Source organism: Sciurus vulgaris (assembly GCF_902686455.1).
Source record: "Sciurus vulgaris genome assembly, chromosome: 5".
In the NCBI taxonomy this organism is placed as follows: domain Eukaryota; kingdom Metazoa; phylum Chordata; class Mammalia; order Rodentia; family Sciuridae; genus Sciurus; species Sciurus vulgaris.
This window is the reverse complement of record NC_136465.1, coordinates 171202146-171211401: the sequence shown is the minus strand read 5'-3', so window position 1 is coordinate 171211401 and position 9256 is coordinate 171202146.

The window sequence follows — 9256 nt, the reverse complement described above, 5'->3', positions numbered from 1 at the left end:
CACCGCCACCTTCTACCCAGGTGTCCATGCAGCCGATCCTGCACAGTTCCCCTCACCCCTGTGCCAGTTCAGAAGATTCCCACACCCCTTTGGGGTCCCTTGGCCTGATTAGAGTGGCAGCGAGCTGGCTGTCCCTGGAGGGACCTGTGGGAAGCAGGCCATCATATCTTGCTTTGGAAGCTCCCCAGCCCCACTGTCCATCCGCTGGCCCCTTCAAAACCCGGCCGGAGGACCCCTCCCCCAGGCCTCTGCTGACCACAGGCAGGCAGATGATCAGCTGCAGGCAGTGACATCACTCTGACCCGTGCAAAGGCTAGTTGGAATGGGTCTGTCACCAGCTTCCAGGAGAAGGAACAGGTCTCAGTCATCTGGAAGTGGGTTTGGGAGTCATCGACCCCTGCTCAGATCCTGGTTTTCCCAGGCTCAGATCCTGGTTTTCCCATTCCCCAGCATGTGGTCCTGTGCCTGCCTGGATCTCAGCTGCCACGCTTCTTGAAAGTAGGGATCTTCTTGAAAGTAGGGATCGTTCCTGCTTTAAAAGGTGGCTGAGAGGATGGAAATATAAAATGCCCGATCCCCCTACATTCTAACTTGGTTCCTGGTACCTGGTAAGCATGTGATGAGATCGATTGAATCCTTTTCTACCCAACTTGTCATCTGAGCCTTTTTGGGCAAATTATCAGAGAGGTCAACTTGGGGAATTCCACCTTCTCAAAGTCAACAGAGTCCAGGTCCAGAGTATAATTATGACCCAGAGTTTAGGGACCCCAGCTTGTCAACCTGGACCAGCCTCATACCCCTGGACTTGTCCAAAGCCGGAAGGCCACTATCTTTGCCCAGAGGTGGGTTCTCAGGCCACTCAGCAAAGACCTGCCAGGACTCAAATGCCCAGCCAGTCCTCTTGGCTCCTTACCAACCCTGAGCTGCCACCTTCTGTCCTGTCCACTGTAGAAAGCAGCTCCCGGGAAACCAAAGTTCCAGGTGCACCCATTAAATCATGAATTTAGACTCAGGATTCTGATATCAGACCTTGGTCTTCAAAGACCAACTAGGACACTCATTGCAATCCAGGAGGGCCTGGGGATGTGGCTCAGTGGCAGAGCACATCCATAGCATGCACAAAGCCCAGGTTTCCATCCCCAATACCCCCCAAAAGGAAAAATCCCAAAAGGAATTGTACCCCTGTCCTAAAGGGCTCCTAGTCTGACTTGGATCCCTCCCATTTCCTTAATAACAGCTTACACAGCACAGCCCTCTGGGCCCCATTAGCCCTTGTGGGCTTTATAAACTCAGCCTGAGTCAGCTCACCACATTCTGAAGGGAGGACCTGCATCACCACAGCTCTGTGACCACAGCTGGGTGACTACAGGCCAGACAACTCTCCCCCGTGAACCTCAATTTCCTACCCTGTAAAATGGGGATGATAATCTTTGCCTGCCTCCCAGGGTAACCTGTGGGTAAACAGGTGAGGTAATGGATGTGAGGACACTGGGCAGACTGTGAACCAGGGTTCAGGAGGAGGGCGGGTCCCTATTCACAGGGGAGGCCAGAGGCCACAGGCAGGCAAGTCAGGCCACTTGCCTGAAATCAGGCTGTCATTTCAGGATTAGGACTGAGGGACTTGAGCCCTTAATTCAGTGCTTTTCTGTTTTATTTTTTAACTGTCATTAAGTGGGGCTGGGTGTGTAGCTCAGCGGGAGAGCACTTGCTTGGCATGTGTGAGGCCTTGGGTTCTGACGGTGGGAGCCAGAGGGGGCTGCTGGTTCTGGTGGGAGGCAGGGGGCTGCACTTTCCTTCTGCGCACCCTTCTTGCAGCCACCACTCTTTGCAGGAGGGTTTAAAAAGAGGAAGTGTAGGCAAGATGAAAAAGGTACCATTAGTCAGGCTCGGTGGTGCACCTGTGATCCCAGGGGCCCAGGAGGCTGAGCCAGTGGGGTGGAAAGTTCAAAGCCAGCTTCAGCAACGTAGAGAGGCCCTAAGCAACATAGCAAGACCCTGTCTCCAAGTAAAATATAAAAAGGGCTGGGGATGTGCCTCAGTGGTTAAGCACCCTTGGGTTATCCCTGGTACCAAAAAAGAAAAGAAGAAAAGCACCCATGGAGGGTGGAGAAAGCTCACATTTAAGGAGCACTGGTAAGAATGAATGAGTGCACCGTGACCAGGACCTGCCGCTGGCTTTTGTTTTCGCACACAGATCCAAAGGTAAGATCAGAGAAGTAAAAAGGAAAGAAGATGTGGTAAACTCATAAACTGGGGATGTAGCTCAGCGGTGGAGCGCTTGCCAAGCACAGGGGAGAAAGAGGGAGAGGACCCACCCTGAAGGGGGAGAGGCGGGGGACAAAGATACGTGTTCCTGGGGGTGAGAGCAGATGCCCGCCTACCTATTCTCCCACCATCTACTCTCTGCCACTGACTTACTGGAGGTCACCTGCCCAAGGTCCAATGTTAGCAGCATCTATAGAGGGGAAGGTTTGCCACTGTGAAGCAGCAGGTCCACTGTTCCCAGGACTCTGTCTTCTAGAAGTGCTGTCCAGGGGTCCTGCGACTTACATGCTAGGATGTTTATGGTGGCGGGCATGTGGCTCAGTGGTGGAACACTGGCCTGGCACCTGTCAGGCCCTGGGTTCCATCCCCAGCACAAGGCGGGTGGGATTTTACCCACTGACAGCAAAGCACTGGGAACAGCCTGAGCATGGAGGTGCTGAGGTTCAAACCAGGTCTCATGAATGCCAGGCAAGCGCTCTACCCCGAGTTACATCCCAGCCCTTTTTAAATTTTATTTTGAGACTGGGTCTTGCGAAGTTGTCCAGGCTGGACTTGAACTTGTGATCTTCCTGCCTCAGGCTTCTGAATGTATGTGTGTTTTTTAGTAAGGTACTGGGTGACTAAGCTTCAATACAGCTAGACCCAAAAAACCCCCAAATCACACAGCTGTTAAGAATGTCATGGGAAGGGCCAGGAGGGTTGGGGAGCACCTGCAGTCCCTGAGGCAGGAGGATCACTTGAACCCTGCAGCTCAAGGCCAGCTCGGTTGCTCAGCCAGACACCATTGCTTTAAAAAAAAGGTCATGGAAATATATCCTCAAAAGAAGTGAAAAAAAAAAAAAAAAAAAAAAAAAAGCAATGTAATAGGTATCATAGGATCCCAGTTTTTTGTTTTGTTTCACAGTGTCTTGCTAAATTGTCTAAGCTAGCCCAAAAATAGTGATCCTCTTGCCCCAGCCTCTGGAGTAGCTAGGATAATAGGCCTGTCCACCATATCCGGCAGAATCCTGAGTTTGCACACACCTCCCTCTCTTTCTCACCCCACGTGTGCGTGTGTGTGTGTATGTGTATAAAATGTGTATGTGTGTGTATATATATATATATATATATATATGTGTGTGTGTGTGTGTGTGTGTGTGTATATATATAATGTATATTTACGTATCTAAACACTTAAATACAGAGAGAATTTTAAACATCTGGAAAAAAGGATTAATTGTCCAAATGCTATCAGTGTTTAACTTTGAGAGTGATATCGAGGGTTATGGCAGACTCTATTTTTGTAATTATGGTTTTAATTTGTAACAACCAAAAGGTGTAACTTTTTTTAACTTTATTTTATTTATTTATTTTTTTAGTTGTAGTTGAACACAATACCTTCATTTTTTTATGTGGTGCTGAGGAGCAACCCAGCGCTTCACACATGCTAGGTAAGTGCTCTCCCACTGAGCCACAGCCCTGACTTTTTAAAATTAACAACTGTAGTGCTAGGTGTGTACAGTGGATCACGATAATCCCAGGAACCCAGGAGGCTGAGGCAGAAAGATCCCAATTTTGAGACCAGTGTGGGCAACTTAGCAAGACCGTTTCAAAATAAAAATAAAAAGGAGTGGGGATCGGGGCTGGGCTGTGGCTCAGTGGTAGCGCACTTGCTTCACATGTGTGAGGCACTGGGTTCAATTCTCAGCACCGCATATAAGTAAATAAAAGGTGCATCAAAAAAAAAAAAAAAAAGGAGTAGGGATGTAGCTCAGTGGTAGAGCGGCCCTGGGCCCTGGGCTCTATCCCCATACCAAATAAAAATTAAAATAACAGCTGTACTGAGATAGAATTCAATAGTGTAACATGATTTTAAAGCATACGGTTCCATTGTTTTTCATATATTTACAGAGTTGTGCAACCATTACCACTATTTAATCTTAGAGTGTTTTCGTCACCCTGAAAACTATGTTCCCATTACTAATCACTCCTAAGTCCCCCACCCTCCACACATCCTCCCCAGCCTCTGGCATCCCCTGATCTGGTTTCTGTCTCTGTGAATCTGCCTACTCTGAATAGTTCATGTAAATGGAATCCTACAGCCAACATGTGGTCTTTGGGTCTGGCTTTTTCACTTAGCATAATTAGCTAGCATAACAATTAGCTAACATAGCTTTCTTTTAGTAATCATTTTTTTATTGTGGTAAAATGTACAGTGACATAGAATTTGTCATTTTCTCCAGCCAAAGCTCGCTGTTGACGTTGTCCTGCCGTCTCACCTCCAGCCCTCTCCGGATCCCCACACCCACGACTCACTTGCTCCCGGGGCCCTCTCCCAGCCCCCACAGCCACCAGTCCACTTGTGTCTCTCTTTTTTTTTTAAATATTTTTAGTTGTAGATGGACACGATATCTTTATTTTTTTATGTGGTGCTGAGAATCGAACCCAGTGCCTCACACGTGCTAGGCAAGCGCTCTACCACTGAGCCATGACCCCAGCCCATCCACTTTGTCTCTGAATCAACCACTTTAGGGACCTCATATTCACCACTAGTTAATTTTTAAACTTCTGCTCTGGCTACAGTAGTAAGCACTAGTTCATTTTAAAAAAGCATTTTAAGCCAGGCATGGTGGCACATGCCTATCATTCCAGCAGCTCCGGAGGCTGAGACAAGGGGCTCACAAGGGAAGGGCCAAGTATAACTTTTATGATGAGAAAAAGAGATAAGGGTGTAGGCCCCACGCTCAGGCCACAGGTCAGGGCTGGACAGACTGGAGCCACGGCACCTGTGGCTTCTAATCCAGGACTGCATCTTTCTAAGTCTGTCTCTGAGAGTCAGACTCCAGGACCCTGGCTTAGGATCCCCCAAGGTCCATGGCTTCCCCTGTGGGTCTGAGCGCTCTAGTTTTTCACCCCAGGAACCAGGCCCTGCCTAGGCTCTGAGCTGTACCCTGGGGGCAGCCTGGCAGGGCAGTGGACAATGGGAGCATTGTGGGGCCTCCCCAGCTAGGGCGAGGACCAGTGGAAGACGTGGGAAGCTTGGGGGCAGGAGTGGCATCTGCCTCGCTGAGCCAGAGGCAGCGCCGGGCGTGCCAGCACAGCACCCTGCATCTGTATGGGCCTGGGTCCCTGGAATCGCAGCTGTGTCTGAGGACAGGTGGCCTCTCTCCCCAGGCCCCCCTGCCTCTACATGTACACATTCTAAAACATTCTCCTGGGATGGGGCTCGTCACCTTATCCACCCCCCCCCAAAAAAAAAAAAAAACAACTTCCAACAAGCCCTGGGGAACAGAGGACCACGTGCTGCCTGTCACGGGAATAAGCAAGCCAGTTGCCTCTGGAGCTGTCTCACGATGGAGTCAAGTCGGAGAAGCTACTGACAGGTCAGATCTGGCACATTCCCTGATCTAGCAAAGCTCCCGCTGTGTGCTGAGAGGAGACACTGGAGCGAGGGGAGGTGGCCACTCAGGGTCACAGAGGCACTTGGGAGGGGAGCCCACACAGGATCGAAGACCTGGCCAGACATCGCCTCCTTCCCGATCCCCTGCCAGCCAGCGCTGGCTTCCCCCAGAATCCCATCCTCCACATTAACTACGACCTCAGGGGGACGCCATGCTGAGTGCAGGAGGGACCGGCAGCCAGGGTGGAGACAGTCTGTAACGAACAGGAAGTGATGGAGACTTGGGCAAAGTGCTACGGGGCTTCCAGAAGGCCTGTTTCTAAACCCTCCCACCCCAAGGCTCCGTGGGCTGCTCACAAGGGACTGAACGTGCTGAGGTAGGCACGGAGCCCATTGGGTTGTGAGGTGCCCACAACACAGCTGAACCCTACCTGCACCAGCCTCTCACCTATTGTGCGGCTTCTCCTTACGTGAACTGCCTCGAGTCCTCCCGACCCTTTGAGCTAGACTCCACCACATTCTATCCATTTGCTGTGAGAATGCGCTCAGAGAGGTTACACAGCCCGCAGGAAGACATGACGTCACAAGGTACAGTCACAACTCAGCCTAACTCTCTCTGGGCTCACAAATGGTCTTCACCACCAAGATGTGTCCCTGCCAGACGCACCAGCTCCACAGCACAGAGGCACTGACCCATGATGCTGAAGGCCAACCCGGACAGCCAGCCTTGGAGCTTCCAGCCTTGGTCTTCTGGGGACATCCCATCTCCCTTTCAAACGTGACACATATTGTTAGTACTGGGGTTTTCCCAGCAAGGCAGCAGGTCTGAGGCCTGGGTGCTAATGTGGTCTTCTGGGCCCTAAGGGTCGGGCTGCTCTTGCTCTGTAGGAGAGCAAAGGGGCCCAGGGACCTGGTGTGGGCTTGGTCTGCACGGCAAGCTTATGCTTTGGCTGTGGTTTAGGGTGGAGCTGGGGTTCAGGCCACTAGAGCCCTCCCTTCTCCACCTGGCCCCTTGGCAGGTGAGAGGTGGACAGAGCGGAAGCAGTTCCTAAGCCCTCCTGATGCAGCCTGGTCACCTCTCAGGGGACTGAGCAACAGGAGGGTTGTCACAAAGCCACTGCTGTGAGAAACAGAAAGTGAGACTTCTGTGCCTTGGAGCTCTGGGAGTCGCTTAGCTGGCCACACCTCACCCCCAGGTGACACAGCACAGCACTGTGGTGGGATGTGAGTTAGCACCTTGTCACCTCCCGAGTGTCAGGAGCTGGGACTTAGAAAGGCGCTGGTGGGAGGACGGCTGGCCCCATTTGCCCGGAAGGAAGCAGAAGCCGAGTTCAGCCATGTGCCTCAAGTCTCCCAGCGGTAAGGGGCAGCATCCGGGCTTGGACCCCCACCCACAGGAGCTCCCTGCCAGCCCCCAGCCTTGACCGAGGTCTCCCAGCACCTGGCCCGAGGAAGATGTCGGGCTGTAGCCCCTGATTTTGATCAAGTGACTGGGTAGGGTTAGGGAGGGGCCCGAAATAATGAAAAGCCAGTTTTTTGCCAGCCGGCTTGGTAGGAATGCGGAGCTACAGGAACCAGGACAAGTCGCTGCTTCCCTAACCCCCTCCTCCCGGAAGACCCCAGGAAGCGCCGGTCGAGCTTTGGACCTCACCACTGGCTGTCCCCTGCCTTCCTCTCAGCCTCTCCCTGAAGCCCTTCCCCTGTACCGGAGGCCAGCTCCTGACCCCAGGCCACAGCACACCGTGTGTCCAGTCTGCAGGGTGGGCTGGGGCAGGGGCAGCCACCATGAGGAAGGGCCAGGCAGGCAGCCACAGCTTTCCTGCACTGAAGGCTGTGCTGGGGAGGGCACCGTCCATCTGCCCAGGCACCCCACTCTGCCTACGCCTCTGGGGTCCAGAGGCTTTTAAGGCAACTCCGCCACTACGCAGACCCCAGATGTCCCCTTTGGTCCCCACTCACTTACCCCAATCATTCATGCAGCAAGGTCCCTCTGCACTGCCAGGGTCATGGCTACAGGTCATGCCTCCCTCTTCTGAGGTGTTCACAGGGTTTTTAGATCCTAGAGGTCACCCAGGATTCTATTACGGCAGGGCTGCAGCCCTCGGGCGGCCTGGCCCACTGCCTCCTGGTGCAGTCGAGGTGGTCAGAAGTCACTTAGGGTCCAGGATGGACTGGGAGGAAAGCCCCATCTTGAGTTCACAGTCTAGTGTGTGAGCAAGACGGAGGGAGGGCGGGGGACACAGACAAATCAAAGGGAGGACCAGTGGAGAGGGAGTGCAAAGGCCAGTTCAGAGAGGCTAAGACACTTGTCTGGAGCAGCCCAGCCACCGTTGTGCCACAGGCTCCTCAGATTCCGCTGTAACCTAGTTCTTTACCCACCTGCACGAACCTCCTGTTCCAAACCTGCTCCCATCTCAGAGGACTCTGCCCTGCCACCATCCAGCTGCAAAGGCTAGGGAACCAGGCTTCTCCCTTACCTGTAGCCCCACATCCAAGCCCTGTCCTCCATCTCCACGCCTGCTGCCGCCATTGTGCCATTGTGCGTAAAGCCCGGCTCCTCTGTGGCTGGGCTGCTCTAGCTAAGTGTCAACCTGTGAACTGGTCTTTGCACTCACTCCCTCTCCACTGGCCCTCCCTGTGCTATAGAGACTGAGCCCAGAGCCTCCCTCAGGCTAAGCAGGTGCTCTACCACCGGACACTGCAGTCCTGACCTGACTCACCTGAAGCCTGGTGTCTGGAGGTCACAAGCCCCAGCTGCACCAGGAAGTTGCCCCGCTGTTCCACACATGACCTTTCTGCCAAGGTCATAGCCAACTAACAATGACCTCCACTCCCTAATTACATGCCAGGTGCTGCGCTAAGAACTTCACATAATTTAATCAACAGAACGATCCTGAGGCAGGTGCCATCCCCGTCTGACAGAGGAGAAAGGTAGGGCACTGGGAAGTTAGGTCGTCTGGGCCACACACACAGCTGGTACGTGGCGTCGACTCAGAGCCGGGTCCGACCAAGCCCGAGCCTGCACACCCACTAGCTGTACTGACGCAGAGACTTCTGGTCACACACCACCCGGTGCTCCCCATTTCCTGGTGGTAAACGCCTTGCTCTTGCTCTCATCATGCATGGGAGGATTCTGGACCTGCTTGCTCTGCTCTGGGCAAGACGGAGCAAGCGCGCTGCAGCTGCTGAGTGCACCACGTTCCTCCCGCGGTGCCAGGCGGAGTGCAGCGGTGCCTGCCCCCTCCCAAGCACTGCTGGGCCGGGAGGTGGCCTGGAGCCAGGCCCTCACACACACTGGGCCTGTGTGGCCCTGGGCTCCTGAGACGGCCTGTCTCCCAGCAAGGTAGGAGTGCAGCGAGGCCCCACCGCCAGCACTTTACCACCACTGAGGTACAGAAAGGGGACCTTGACGTGAGCAGGGGATTTTGATGTGGGGCCGGGGAGCTGCTCAGGTGAGTCTGAGCTTATGACACCCGTCAGGTGCCAGGACTGGTGTTAGGCAGGGCGGGACGCTCTGGGCAGTCAGTGCACAGCGCCTACCCTGCCAGGGAGAGGGCTGGGGGCTCCAGCAGGCAGTCAAGACGTTTGGCAGGTCCCGACGGCCTTCACGAG